This window comes from Schistocerca gregaria, chromosome 5 (assembly GCF_023897955.1).
Source record: "Schistocerca gregaria isolate iqSchGreg1 chromosome 5, iqSchGreg1.2, whole genome shotgun sequence".
NCBI classification, from domain to species: Eukaryota; Metazoa; Arthropoda; class Insecta; order Orthoptera; family Acrididae; genus Schistocerca; species Schistocerca gregaria.
Window position 1 is genome coordinate 423,657,285 of NC_064924.1, and position 16,216 is coordinate 423,673,500.

The following is a 16,216-nucleotide window of genomic DNA, read 5'->3' on the forward strand; positions in this document are numbered from 1 at the left end:
ATCTTTAATAAATTGTTCAAATGGCTCTGAGCACTATGGGACTTTACATCTGAGGTCATCAATCCCCTACAACTTAGAACTACGTAAACCTAACTAGCCTAAGAACATCACACACATCCATGCCCGAGGCAGGATTCGAACCTGCGTCCGTAGTGGTCGAACGGTTCCAGACTGAAGCGCGTAGAACCGCTTGGCCACTCCGGCCAGCGAAGGACATCTTCGATCTACGTGTATGCAGCGGAGACTTACAGAATCAGACTACACCAACGTCACTGCCGATAACTTACGTGACGGCGCTTCGCGTGGAGGTGACGCCGAGGTCGGAGCGCACTATCGAACCAACGGCGCAGTTGATTGAGGCGCCTTCGGGTCCCACTGAAGAAGGAATGGCTCTGACCAACCTCCAATCCCAGACACTACAGATGGCCCAGAAAGAGGATGACAACATCACACTAGTCATGGAAGCTGAAGTGGAACGGCCCCAGGGTGTTGTGGCGGCGGCGGGAAAGCAGCAGATACAAGACTCGCCAACACTAGAGGCCGAGGTTAGGGCCCGCAAACAACGCTAGCCAGAGCGCCGCAAGAAGAGCCGACTAAACTCTGCGGAGACGCTCCCTTTCTTCTTGGGAGCCCAGATGACTCTAACACTATGGACCTATCTGACTTGGAGCCACAAGCTTCGGATGTCGCTAACCATATGAATTCGGACAGTGAAAAGATGCCATGTCGTTCAGACGACGCATCCGCTCAGGGGCCTGACACCCGTTCTGCAGTGGACGCTAAGGCTGCGAAAGAACCACAGATGTCACACATCAATTCCGCACAGCGAAATTTGGAGCCCCCCAACAATAACAGCTGGGATGAGCAAGACGACGAAATCACCGATGCGGACCATTCTACTGGTGGGGACTCGCATCCGTCCGCATCTCAAGAAACCTAATGCCGCAGGGGCACTTCCGTCGGGCGGTAATCTGCGGATGTGCAAAGGGACTATCGATAGGTGAAATTCTGTTATTTTAACATCATGTGGAGATGACAGCTACTCGACCCCAGGCATACAGAATAGTGACAGTGAACGTAAATACCATTAGATCGCCCGTGAATCAGTAGTTGTTTAGGGACATGATGTACGCGTCAGATGTGGATATACTGATGGCGCAGGAAATTTACATTCCTGAGTTCATGGAAGTACATGTATACATCTCCTACACCTCGCCTCACTCGAACAACGACAGTGGAACGGCAATATTGTGGTCCGGGACGGGATTCCGGTTCGCGATCTGGCTCATTTGCCTTCGGCACGAGGACTGGCGATAGCTGTTAATGGAATTCGTATTCTCAATGTTTATACCCCTTCCGTCACAGACAACAGACGGGCGCGTGAGAGATATTATTCGGAAGAGATTGTGCCCTTATTTACCGGCAGATTCGATAATTTCGTTATAGATGGTGATTTCAATTGTGTTTTAGCCCAAAAAAAACAGACTCCACATTACAATACCTGTCGTGAATTGCATGTGCTATGCCGGGATCTGGAGTTAAGCGACACCTGGGACTTGATGCATTGGAACCGTGAGGGATATACTTTTTTTACCAGTCACTCGGCGAGCACACTCGATCGAATATATGTTTCAGTTGGCCTGCAGGATAAGGTGGTCGACGCGGAAGGAAAGGCTGCACCATTTACTGATCATCTGGTTTACATTTGTACCATATCACTCCCTAGGCAAAGTGTGTGGAGAAGTCGCGGGACATGGAAGCTAAATTCGTCGCTTTTGGCGGACCTCGAATGTCGTCAGAGAGTGGAGGAGGTATGGGCCACATGTCAACGCCGTCTAGCAACATATACCTCCGTGCTTAAATGGTGGCTAGAGTGTACTAAGCCGGCAATAAGAAGAGCTCTAATACACTATGGCCGCGATAAGACGAAATGGCAAAGAGACACTCTTGATTATTATTACATCATGCTTCGTGAGCTGTCATTCCAGGTGCCATCTGTAGAACATCATGCAGAAGTTCATCCTGTCAAGACACAAATCCTATCGATCACGCGACGACGACTGGGTGGCATCCCAATATGGACAAGATGTCTCGACACCATCACTGGGGAACGTACCTCGGGGCACCATGTGTCGCGGGAACATTAACGTTACCACCGGGCATTGGTAACAGTGCTCCACGGTTTAGATGGCCGTCAACTGACAACACAACAGGACATTGCAAATGAATTTTGGAGCATTTCCGCCACCTCTATGCCGGTACACCGGCAGACCCTCGAGTGGAGGAAGACATACTGCAACATCTGCAAACGACATTGACAGAGACGGATAAGGCAGCGCTTATGGAGCCACTCACAGAAGACGATATAAAGGTGGCACTCACAAAAGGAGCGGCCCATAAATCACCAGGGCCAGATGGGATTGCGTTAGAGCTTTATCGTGAATTCGTGGACATGATGATGCCACAGTTGGTGTCGATGTACAATGAGGCGATGCGTCCGGACATTCGCCTACCGTCGGATTTTGTGACGGATTTTCTTCTCCCCATCCCGAAGATAGTGGGGAGCCGCAGTGTTAATCAATATCGGCCTCTCACTATGCTAAACACCGACTATAAAATCTTTGGAGGAATACTAGCGTCTCGTCTCAAACTGGCAATATCCAGGACAATGTCCCCTGATCAGGCTTGCCTAGGGGTGCGAAGCAACATCTCCTCAGCGTTAAGTGAATACAGTGACGTTATCGCCCTTGCGGAAACGTGTAGAATGCGAGCAGCGATGATATCTGTGGACTTTGATCGTGCGTTCGACAGGATAAACCATGATTTCTTGACGTCAGTCATGAGCCGAATGGCGATTCCACCTGTTTTCATCTCCATCGTTATGAGGCTAATACGAGGGGCTACATCGAAGGTGGTTGTAAACGGTCGGGAAGCTGGCTCGATTCCCATTAACAGCTCAGTCCGACAAGGGTGCCCACTCTCCATGATGCTGTTTGCGATAGCACTGAAGCCACTGATGTGTGTTATGAGGCGCTCAGTTATTGGGATAGCACTTAATGAGAACTCTTTCGTTTGTCGCGCATACGTGGACGACTGATCCTTCTTGTCAGATCAGGACATGAAGTGCGTCGGGCTGTTGAACATCTTGACTTACGGGACGGCGGCAGGCAGTGTTGTTAACATGACGAAATCCAAAATTATGCACATTGGACGGGGTCTGGAAGACGTACTGGGACCGTTTGAGACGGTGGAATCGCTGAGATGTCTGGGGATCACATTTACCCGTTCACTACGGCGGTCAGCGGCGGCGAGTTCTCGGCGGCTTCTGCAGAATGTTCCTCTGACGATACGCAACAACTCACTGAGAGACTTTGACATGATCCAAAGTATGGCATACCCCAATGTTCACATAGCGTCACGACTGCCCCATTTAGCGCAGATCCTACCAATACCGAAGGGTATTGCAGACCGCTTCTCGGCTGCCTTTGGTTATTATGTTAGTACTGGAATGTTACTTAAGATCAAATATGACACGTTAACGCTACAGTTCCGGAAACGTTGGCCTCAACCTCACAAACGTACGAAACAAAGCTTTGGCGCTTTACAAGCGAGCGATGATACGAAATTGGCAACAACGAAAGCATACCATAACATCAGCTCTGCTAGAAGTACTTGTTCCGCCTTCGTATGAACCCCCGATAGTGGGGGGCAACATTTCGCATTCTCTTGCACACATTGCCTCATTTCTTAAAGTTATGTTCGTCTGAAAATACCTTCGACGAGAATACCCACGACTCGGGAGATCTATAGGTGCTTGATGGATCACCATGGCCGCAACATAATGAAATTCAAATACCCATTGAGAACTGGGAGCCACATTTGGTGTGCAGTGCATACTCTATTACTGTCAACAGCAGCGAGATCGATGCGGTACGTTCTTATAAACCGTAAACTTGTAAGCAGGAGTCGATAACATACAGTTCATATGGTCGATTCTCCTCTTTGCACAAACCATGGACTGTTAGCAACGGAAGAACATGGTTTAGCGTATGACGCAGCGAGAGACGTTTGGATGCCGACGCCTCGAATATTGGCCTTCCTTCAGCGCACTAATTACACAGAAATCACATCGGATGTACTTTTTCTACCGGACAAGACCTTTTTTCCTAAACAAAAGACGTATGCGGTCAAGTGGATCGCTGGACATGCAACGAAATATTTGTATTCGTACGATATTAAGTCCGTGATGGATTATTTGATGTATTTACAAGAACAACACGAGCTCATACGGGGTCATACGAAATGCAGGACTTACTTTTCCAATTTTTTAGGAAGTGTTTTTCACAATCCGCCCGACAGCTGGGGTGACCCAGAACTGAGAAGACTCCTGCAGCAGAACGACTAGTGACAGTACTGCGCGGTTCAAATATATTGGCATATTGCACACTGAGAAGAAAACTGGCCCTACCTGTTGGCGACAGTTATGCCTGGATTATGTTAACGTGTAGAAAAAAAAAAACAACACACAACGATGGTAAACACCGAAACCACCTCAGATAATGGTCCTTCGAATGGTCGACGCAGGAGAAATACATACCGCCCACACTGGCAGATATGGTCAAGATTATATGGCTTTCTGCCAGGTTTATGATGCGACACCGCGTGCTGCAGGGATTGTGATGCAAATGATAACTTCATTTTCATTCCTGCCCGTGACTAGGATTGTCATTTACTTTCTTAATGTTAAAAAAATAAAATAAAAAATAAATAAAAAAAAACAAAAAATAAAGAGGGTGGCATTTACGTTGATTTTATGGTTTCCAAATTGTTTTTGCTGTCTCAATACTTTTCCTATCCCTAGGTCAGCACAACTGTATGAATAAAGATTGTTTGTTTACCCTGCCGTCCTATTCCACAAAAAGAGGAGGAACCGCGTTTTTATTTTTATTTTATTTAAACAGGAAAAAAAGTTGGTGGAGCACTTGCCCGCGAAAGGCAAAGGTCCCGAGTTCGAGTCTCGATCCGGCATACAGTTTTAATCTGTCAGGAAGTTTCATATCAGCGCAAACTCCGCTGCAGAGTGAAAATCTCATTCTGAAAACCTGATCCTCATTGTGGCACCACTAGCGCCACTCTTATGGGACTGGCGTGTAATTTTTGAGATGTAGAAACACGTCTATCAACTTTTGTTGGCGTTGCACAGCTTCGAAATTAAAATATTTTTGAGTTTCTTCATGAATGCTTTCTTCAGAAATGATGTAATAACACGACTCTTAAACGTAGATATTGTCAAAAATTGTAATGACAAGAAGTAATGCTCCCCTTAAAAGGTTTATAATAGCAAAATATCTAAATCTCTAAAAATTAGTAGTCCTGCATGGCATGGCAATTTCGAAAGCAATGAGGTAGACGTAACGCCACTTTACACTACGGGCATTCCCATGTCATTTCGCTTCGTCATTGTGTTTCATGGAAACTTCGCACATATTTGTTGGTTTTCTTTAGGCATCGGATCGATACGTTTTGGTAATTTGGTCCAATATTGCGCTCGGAGTCGAAGATGTGTTTGCTGAAAGGCTCACTGACTCACATTTTATGAAAACGAATACATTTTAGAGTCCGTCTTTGCAGACATTTTTTCTTGTTTTCGTCCATACTGCCTCCTCCCAAAGTATGAAAAGCAAAGAGCTTGCAGTAGAAGAGATGTGTTTCGTAGTAGAACACCCAGTGTACACTTCAAAATCAAAATGAGTAAACGTAAGCAAATGAAGAATTATTAGTGTATGTAAAATAGTTTTTGATTTACAATTTTTTCACGCCAATCACTTTAAAGAACAGCACATCTCCTGCAAATCTAGTTCACTTTAACAGTATCATTTCTAAAATGCCTATTTGTACAGTAGAGTCCCGTTAATCCGAACTAATTGGGAACGGACCTTGTTCGGATTACCGATTTGTTCGGATCAGCCAGAATTATGGTGACGAGTTTCTAGAATGAAATATACCAAGCAGATAAGTAGGTACACCATGGTAACAAATGGGAACAAGTGTGGGAACAATGGCTCACTTTCACTGCCTGCCCTTGTTGTTATGGATTGTTGAGACTTTTGTAGTGTCTGAAGTCAGTACACTGCCAATTGGCTCGCAAAGCGCTTGGTTATGTTAGTTATCGATCGCTGGCACGCGTAACAGTTGTACTGTATTGGTTCAGGTGTAGTGGTGTACGTATTTTCGTCATGAGTAAACGGAAACATACAACGTTAACCCTCAAAGAAAAACTGAGTGCTTTGAAGTGGATAGACAATGGTGAGAATGTATCTAAACTGGCAACGGAACTGGGTGTTGGTAAAGCAACCATTTGTGATTGGAAGAAAAAGCGAGTGAAGCTTGAACAGTCCCGGGCAACGTCTTCGGGAAAAACACTCAAAATTCGGCAGACTTTGAAACAGTCCCTGTATGATAAAGTGGATGAAGCTCTTTTCCTTTGGATTACACAGGAAAGATAAAGGGGAACTCCTTTGAGTGGAGCACTGGTTCAGGAGAAGGCTGTTTACCTAAACTATTTAATGGATGGCGATTACGGGTTGGTTGGACAGAACGTCATGGAATCCGTCAGTTAACAATTACTGGAGAGAAGCTTTCTTCTGACCGTGATGCCGCCAATGCATTCTTGGGTAAGTTTGAAAAAATGATAAGAGAGGGAAAGTATTCTCCCCAACAAATTTATAACGCTGACGAGACTGGTCTTAATTTTAGAGCATTGCCAACAAAAAGCCTGGCATCAAAAGCAGAAGACTATGCTCCTGGTTTTAAAATGTGCAAAGATCGCGTGACTTAAGTAGCGTGCAGCAACGGTACTGGTAATCACAAGTAGCCTTTAATGCTGATCGGCAAATCTGCTATGCCCAGAGATTTTAAAAACTGCAGCATGAAGTCACTGCCCGTATATAATCGCAAACAGCAAAAAGCATGGATGGATGGTAAGCTGTTCAAAGAATGATTTCACGGCCAGTTTATTCTCTCTGTTCTACGGTTTTCTAAGGAAAATCATTCGTCTCTCCGTGCAATCCTTTTGACTGATAATGCGCCATCTCACCCCAGCACTGAGGAATAATGTGTTGGAGAAACTGTGAGAAGTTTTTGCCGCCAAATGTTACACCATATCTACAGCCGATGGACCAGGGCGTACTGCAAACATTGAACCTGATTTAAAGAAAACAATTTTTAAGAATGCTGATCCAAGATGATAGCTTTCCTTTAGTGGACAAAACAAAAAAGACCAATGTGAAGGATGTTGTTTATTGGGCCACTGAGGCATGGCAGAATATTTCAGAAAACACTATTAGAAAATCGTGGAAAAACTGGGGATATCTCTTGAATTGCAGGACAACCTAATTGACAATGAAGAGGAAAATCTACTACAAATGATACAGACAATCGCTGGTTATGAAGAAGCTAGTGAAAGAGACGTAGATGGGTGGATGGTAGCGGATGATGCATGTGTGGCGAACCTTACTGACGCTGATTTAGTTGCTGCTGTGACTCAAGACCAGGAAGAAGTGGACTGCTGTGACGGAAGTGACAATGAGCCTGAAAGCGAGAAAGGAGAGCTGGTGTCACAGAGTGACGCAGTAGAAGCCATTGACCTCGCGGTACGTGATTTGGAGCATCAGACCACTGCTACACCTGCTGATCTGATGTTTACGAGACGATGGCGCAACTATGCGTCGTATAACAGACCGTCTTCATTACGCCAAAAACAATGACTTGAGTTTCTGTCATCTGAAAAGTAGGGATAAAATGTCCGCTGTATTTTAGTAAGACTGACAGCTTTCCTCTCATTGTTATGGATTGTTTAAACATAATGTTTTCTTGCTAGTTTTTCTAATACATGTTTACTGAACTGTGTTAATTAAAATAGTGTATGTACATCAGTATACCGCACAGTTTTCAATACTTAGACTAACATTTTTCATGTCCGGATTAACCGAACGCTCGGCTTACCGGGGTTCGGATTAGCAGGACTCTGCTATATATTGCTTGTGTGCCACCGCGTTTAAGCTGTAGCGTTCATGGCTATATGGCGCTATCGAAAACTGGCGGCGAGGCAGCTGTTGTGCACGCCGGACCAGAGATGACAGGGGTGAACTATGGCTATGGAGATGTGGAAGAGGGAAGAAAGGTAACGTGGTGAGAACTTGACTGCCCAGATGAACCAAGGCTCTACCAACGGTGTCTCCTCACCGACCCTTCACCGAACGTTGTTGCGTATGGGCCTCTGCAGCGGGCACCTATTTCATGCGCCCATGCTGATTGCTGTTCATCGGCGACGAAGGCACGCCGATACCGCAACTGGAGGTCCACTCTCTAGCGCCAGGGAGCATCTTCAGATAAACCACGTTTTGTGCCCCCTTGGACAGATGGCCGTTGGTGTGTTTGGCGTCAAACGTCCGAAAGCAGAGGATCCAGACCGGAGGAGGGGGCTTTACAGTCTCGGAAAAGTTTTCGAGGATTTCCTGGGTGATCTCGTCGTTCCGGAATGCTCAGTGGATTAATACAAGTATGCATCAGTCCTTGGGGACCCTTCCATCCCAATATGCAGATAGGTTTTCCTGGGCTTGATGGCATCTACTAGCACGATAATGTCAGCTCGTATTGTAATGGCGTGATTACAAGAGTACAAGGACAGGTTTAGCGCACTGCCCTCGTCAACAAACTCTCCGGATTTAAAGCTAATCGAGAATCTGTGGAAACCCCTCGATCGGGCTGATCGCACCACGGATGCTCAACCGAGAAACCTAGCGCAGCTTTCCAGCGCACTGGAGTCGGCTTGGCTCCACCTCCCCGTCGGATCCTTACAGAACATCACTTACACACTTCCTACGCGTCTGCGTCTCACAGCGGTCCACGTTGCAAAAGATGGTTGTTCGGGTCTTTGACACGTGGTCACCTTAATGCCGCAGTATAATGTACATTGATAACTGAACACAGAACAAATCCTGCCCCTTGTGATATACAATTACAAAAGAAAAGAGTAGATGACCTGGAGCCAACGATGCGAAGCCCTACGTGGCGTCGTCAAATATTCTGTTGTTCCAGCCTCAGCATTTACAAGGCTAACACATGCCTGCTCCTCCTCCTCTTCTTATCCTTCTTCTTCTTCTTCTTCTTCTTCTTCTTATAGTTAACAGTTACCATGGAACGCTATTTACGCCTTCTACATCTTTACTATCGGGGTCAAAGACCATCCGAAGCATCATTTTTAGGGAGTATAGATTTTAGCCTCGTAAGCGATGCGAGATGTTTCCACTATGACAGTTGACTTCTCCATTTTTCCCTCAGTTGGCACGCTCTCCATGCGCCTTCCACCGTTTCCACTGACGTGCCTTTGTCTACTTAACGCCTAGGAACTTCCCTCAGCTTTCCTACCCTATTGTTACAATTCCATCGAACGTATACGTGGACCAATGCCCCACGTGGACCAATGCCCCACGCAATATTTTCACGGATTACTATATATGTATAAAATGGTTCTCTTTTGGTACAAGTTCTGGTATATAGACACTTGTAAACAGTGACAGCACATACACACTGAAGAGCCAAAGAAACTGGTACACCCGCCTGATATCGAGTAGGGCTCCCGCGAGCACACAGAAGTGCCGCAACTCGACGTGGCATGGACTCGACTAATGTCTGAAGTAGTGCTGAAGGGAACTGACACCATAAGACCTGCTCGGCTGTCCGTAAATCCGTAAGAGTACGAGAGGGCGCAGATCTCTTCTCAACAGCAAATGGCGACGTATCCCAGATGTGCTCAATAAAGTTCATGTCTGGGGAGTCTGGGGGGCCAGCGTAAGTGTTTGAACTCAGAAGAGTGTTCATGGAGCTACTCTGCAGCAATTCTGGACGAGTGGGATGTTGCATTGTCCTGCTTGAATTTCCCAAATCCGTCGGAATGCACAATGGTCATGAATGGGTGCAGGTGAATAGACAGGACGCTTAAGTACATGTCTCCTGTCAGACTCGTATCTAGGCGTTTCAGCGGTCCCGTATCACTTCAACTGCACACGCTCCACACCGTTACAGAGCCTCCACCAGCTTGAACAGTTCCCTGCTGACATGCACGATCCATGGTTTGTACTATCCGCTCGATACAATTTGAAACGAGACTCATCCAAGCAGCAACATGTTTTCAGCCAAATCGATCATGTTTCTTTGAATGGTTCGCATGCTGACACTTGTTGTGGCCCAGCATTAAAAACTGCAGCAATTTGCGGAAGGATTGCCCTTCTGTCACGCCGAACGATTCTCTTCAGTCGTCGTTGGTCTGGTTCTTGCAGGATCTTTCCCGGCCGCAGCGATGTCAGAGATTTGAGGTTTTACCGGATTCCTGATATTCACGGTACACTCGCGAAATGGTCGTATAGGAAAATCCCCACTTCATCTCTACCTTGGACATACTGTGTCCCATCGCTCGTGCGTCGACTATAATGCCACGTTCAAACTCACTTAAATCTTGATAACCTGCCATTGTAGCAGCAGTAACCGATCTAACAACTGTGCCCGACACTTGCTGTTTTATATATATGCGTTGCCGACCGCAGGGGCGTATTCTGCCTCTTTACATAGCTCTGAATTTGAACATACAGGCCTATATCAGTTTCTTTGGCAATTCAGTGTGTAAAACACAGGCAAAACATTATTTACAGGCGACTAATATTTATGAGCGACGTGAAGTGTTGGTGCTACAAATTCATTTACAAAATACAAACTCCATATTGAAAGCCTTTGTCTGGCTAGTAATTTTGCTTCTTCTGACACCAGAACAGAGTCGGTAGAGTGTCTTCCAGGTAGTTCATTCATCTGCGGGGTCACAAGGTATCTTCCATACTTCAATAGACTGGTTTCTAGCTCGCCAGGTTGTTTGCTGTGGTGGTGCTGTGTATGCCTCAGATATCTTATGGAAACTTTTTCTCGATTTCACATGTCAAAGAGCTTGTCAGTAGGTACGCAGAGGAAGTATTTCAGATGTCACTCATCGAATGTTAGGAGAAGCTGTTCCAGCGAAACGCAACTTCTTCAGAGGGATGCGCCTGAGGCAGACTATAGCGCCGCAGTGTGACTCATTGATAGCTATACCCGTTACTTTGGCATGGTGGGATCCGTTGCGTGTATAAAGTTGTACTCAGCAGTACAGTAAAGGAGTCCCGTCAGTTTCTAGTTGAGGTCCGCAAGTTGTTCGTGTCAATTCCTTACAGCGGTGTTGACGGCATCCAATTCATCTGTACGTTCAGACAGTGCTGCTTAAAAGACAAGGCGGCGTCCAACAGAGCCCCTCATACTGTTTCAAGGCTTTTCCTTTCCAGGAGAGTGTGAAGTTTATTTTGGCCTTCTACACATGTTTGTATCTTCTGTAGGTTCGATTTGATTCTTTTAACTGTATGTGGAGAGGGAGCCTCACTCTGTCAATGACTGTCTGAAATTTTTTGTCTTGCGCACTAAAAGCACAGTAGTCGGCTTAGATGAAACTTCGGGTCGATTCAGAAAGAGGCATCAACTGACGTTGTTAATTTATATACATTTTTACATAATATGTTCGTCTCACGTATTGAGGTGAAAATAGCTAACCAAATTACAAGGCTACATCAACACAATCGCTGTTTCCATTTATTCTTGGCTTGCATAGAACACGGTGCTTAATAGTTTTTTGCCTTGTGTCTTTTCAGATTACGCAGTATCTCAGCGCTCCTTAAAACGGAACTGTTCTTTCCGAGAACAGGAAGTGTTTGCTACAGTGCAAGTGGCGTTACCGTGAGAAACTCAGAGGACCGATGTAACGGTTGCCGGAGCCTTGTTCTACACAGGTAAGAGAGATCGTGCACAGATAGCTTCCCGCGTGGTGAGTACCTATAATTTCCGCACGTGTTCATGAATGCCGGTCTCCTCGCTACTTCCAAGGCCAAATAATTGCCTGCGTTATTGGACAATGATGTAACTATTATGAAAAAGTAAAGAAAGAGTTCAGTTTCAGCGCAACAGAGGCAGAAATTGATGCGGAAAAAGAGGAAGAAACTACAGGTTTCACGACATGTCGACGTCGAGGTCATTAGAGACTGCTCTGAATTACGGCTGCTGAAGATATCTTAACGATTATGGTGCTAAGTTACAGGCCACACACGTAATTTCTGTATACTCCAATAGGTGTTGCAGCGAATGGAGTTCGTCAGAGACTGCTACTAAGAGATTTCATGCAGTATCTGTTTTCTGCCCTAAAACGAGTTCCAGTGCGGCAGCGTAGCTATTCCAGTTACGATTCCAGCACGAGCTTTCCCCTAGTGAAATAGAGAGGCGACTTTCATCGCTCGATCTGTCACTCCTAGATAAATAAGTCCGCCATCGTTGGTGGCGGCGATTCCGGTTTTCTGATCGCCCATCAGCAGTAACCGATTATCAGCTATTAACTTGTATATAACGAGTTCTGTATGCCGAGAGCGGTAGAAATGATATGAAATGCTACTTCCACATTACCATACAGGAAAATATAGCATCTGGCTATTAACTCCCAAGTACGCTGTAGAAATGCCATCAGCTGTAAGGTTGGTTCAAATATCAAAGCGCTTATTAGTCATTATCCAGCTACATTAACACCTACGACTTTGCCCGTAAGCCAGCTTACGATGTCTGGCACAGAATAAATAGTGTACTACTGTAGCGTCATTTGCGCTCCTTCGTACTCCGTTCTCTGAAGGTACCAGGGGCGGGGTGGGAGAACCCCTCTCTGTGCTCCTAATTTTTGTTAAAAAGACGACATTTCGTTTAAGGAGATCGGTGACTGACTTATAAAGTTTTGTTTGTTTTTGGTGCAATAACTTTTCATGAAACATCATGGCCTTCTTCAGATGCTACAAAAGGAAGAAATAAAAAGCTACGGTAAGACGTTAATATAAATAAAAATATTTTACTAGGTCCACTTTTGAATTTAGTAATGTGCAATTAAAATACATTATACCTAAGGGTGACATGTGGTGAACAGCCACGCGCTGTTAAGCTGAACATAATACCAAAAATCAAGGGTTGTATGGATGCAACTAAGTGTAATTTTCTTTTCCAGCTGTCTCCATTACATGCGCGGGTCTTCTACGAAAGTAGTCTTTAATTGTGAAAATCAAAAAGGTATCAAAATAAACAATAGCAATCCAAGTAGCCTTCTTTGTTTTTTTTTTTCCGCAGTCGCAGTTACAAGTAGTGTAGGTTATGTGGCGTCTTTTGCGACTATAATAAAAGTCTTATTTAGATGGCATGCATTTCAGTTTATTTGAAAGCGTCTTCATTGGTCGCTGTAATACTATGGTTTTTCCTACAATTCCCGTGCTTCAGCTTGCTGCTGTTAAACAGTATATAATTACTATCGTTATTTACGTTTTTTTAAATTTCCTACTTCATTCTTAGCTTTCTTCTACAGATATACTTACAAGAAAACTTCCAAATCCAAAATCAAGTTGTAGAAATGACGTAATAAATAACGAAACAAATATTAGCAACCAAACGTTATTAAACTAGTAAAAAAATATCAGATACGTAACAACCATCACCACAAAAATAGCATCACGTAAACTAGTCGTATACCTACTCAAGATCACCCACCACTGCACAACAGGGAAGTAACAATTTCGATCCATGGAAGTTAGCACAAAATAACACCCCTTACATGTAACCCCCCAACCCCCCCCCCTTCAAATATATGTACATTGTGGACTGCAGGCGGCACTTGGTAGGGTGAGTGTTGGTGGTGACATATGTGGGCCCAGAGACATACTGCAGATAGAGACAAATGTTTAATTCAACTTTAAATAAACATCGCGTTATTAGTAACACAAGGCAGGCACATCCCACTCTGTCGACCGTTGCTGGGGTTGGCTTGCAGGTGGCTGCGTTCTCCCTGACAAAGAGATGCACCTATGAGCGGCCTGTGATGCTGACGTCAAGCCGAGCAGCGGTCGGTGACCCGATAGTAGTCCATACCCTTGACACCACTGGCATTTTCCTACTACAGCTATGTCAGTACTCCTCTGTGGAACGACTGCTACCGACAACTCATTCTCTGTATGTGTCCACCACGGAGGCAGGCGTAGACTGTCGTGGGACATGACCCACTGGCAGGAGTCTGACGATGGCAGGCGCAGCCGGCAGGGCACCGGCGCTGTGGCACCACGTCCACAAGGAGACTCAGTGGAGGCGGCAGCTGGTCCAATCGTCTAGAACTCATGGCTACTGCTGGCGGAGACCAATTGTCTTGTTACCTAGCGTACATTTGGCATCGTGGTGGTGCTCCTGAACTCAGAAGGAACCTGTGTCAAAATTCACTCCCATTTATGTGTCTCTGAGGGCCTTGTACTGCATGATTACGCAGCCACCGGTCACAAAGCTCACAACATGGCTCTTGTCCTGGTGTGGTGACATCATCCTGCCTGTTTCGGTTATCATCACTTCGTGGTGCAGGTTTCGCCAAACACAGCTGACCTGGGGGCCGAACCGAACAATAGCCCTCGGTTCGGTGTGGGACGGCGGTGGGGTGAGTGGACTGCTGTAGCCTGTTGTGGGGTTGTGTGCCACTGAGGGCTACGGCGGGGACGAAGCCCCTCCGTCGTTTCTAGATCCCCAGTTCATCAAGAGTAGTGACTGACGTATTGTTATGAGCCAATTGCTCGGCCACCATTCACCAGTCGTTGTCAATTGGTGAGAGATCTGGAGAATGTGCTGGCCAGGGCAGCAATCGACATTTTCTGTATTCAGAAAGGCCCGTACAGGACCTGAAACATGCAGTCGTGGGTTATGCTGCTAAAATGTAGGGTTTCGCAGGGATCGAATGAGGGGTAGAGCCATGGGTCATCTGAAATGTAACGTCCACTGTTCAAAGTGCCATCAATGGGAACAAGAGGTGCCCGAGACGTGTAACCAATGGCACCCCAATACCATCACGCCGTGTGATACGCTAGTATGGCGATGACGAATACACGCTTGCAATGTGCGTTCACCGCAATGTCGCCAAACACGGATGCGACCATCATGACGCTGTAAACAAAACCTGGATTCATCCGAAAAAATGACGTTTTGCCATTCGTGCACTCATGTTCGTAGTTGAGTACACCATCGCAGGCGTTCCTGTTTGTGATGCAGCGTTCCGTATTACCCTCCTGAACCCACCGATTCCATATTCTGCTAACAGTTATCGGATCTCGACCAACATGAGCAGCAATGTCGCGTTACGATAAACCGCAATCGCGATAGCCTACAATCAGAGCTTTATCAAAGTCGGAAACGTGGTGGTACGCATTTCTCCTCCTTACACGAGGCATCACAACAAAGTTTCACCAGGCAACGCCGGTCAACTGCTGTTTGTATTTGAGAAATCGGTTGGAAACTTTCCTCATGTCAGCACGTTGTAGGTGTCGTCATTGGCGCCAACCTTCTGCGAATGCCCTGAAAAGCTAATCATTTGCATATCACAGCATCTTCTTCCTGTCTGTTAAATTTCACGTCTGTAGCACGTCATCTTCGTGGTGTAGCAATTTTAATGGACAGTAGTGTACATACTTACATACAAGGCCTTTATAACAAACGGAACAAAGGAGAAAAGAGAAGGTGAGTATTGTGTTGTAAAAAGTAGTAACAGCAGAAACGGTCCGTCATGAGAGCTCGATGAGTTCGAACGTGGACTAGTTGGTTGGTACCAGCTGAATAACATGTCTCTCAGGGACGTTCTAACCCTTTTAAAGCTGCCCAAGTGGACTGTTGAGGATAAGATCGTAAAGTAAAACAGCGAAGGAACAACCACAGCTAAGCCATGCACTGACGGACAGGGACCTCGAACATTGCATGGGATGGTTGTAAAAAATCGCATGAAACGAACAGAACGAATAACTCTGAAACCATTGTAGAACATGTGAGCTCCGGTAGAGAGTGTTATAATAGGCATACCTCACAAAGCAACCCATGTCCGCATCCTTAGTGTACAGCACTAGTCATCGTTGTACTGAGTCGCGCGCTGCCAGGAGGGTAGGCACACATCTTGTCACCCGAGCCGTTGTGGTAGCAGGTCTGCAGGGCGACGATTTCAATGTATTTGTGACAGCAGGGTGAAAGAGATGTCAGGCTGAAGTTTTATGACCTTTATTTGCAAATTATGTAGTCGACGTAGTTACGGATATTCTAGGCG

At 45.7% G+C, this 16,216-nt stretch overlaps 1 protein-coding gene across 1 annotated transcript in view; it reads left to right on the plus strand.

Annotated features, from left to right (window-relative positions):
* LOC126273368 (uncharacterized) overlaps nucleotides 1-16,216 on the plus strand; it is a 536,417-nt gene that overhangs the window by 81,287 nt on the left and 438,914 nt on the right. The window contains exon 2 of the mRNA XM_049976918.1: nucleotides 11,727-11,864. The gene's annotated coding sequence lies outside the window, so the exon portion shown is untranslated. The remainder of the gene's footprint in view (nucleotides 1-11,726; nucleotides 11,865-16,216) is intronic.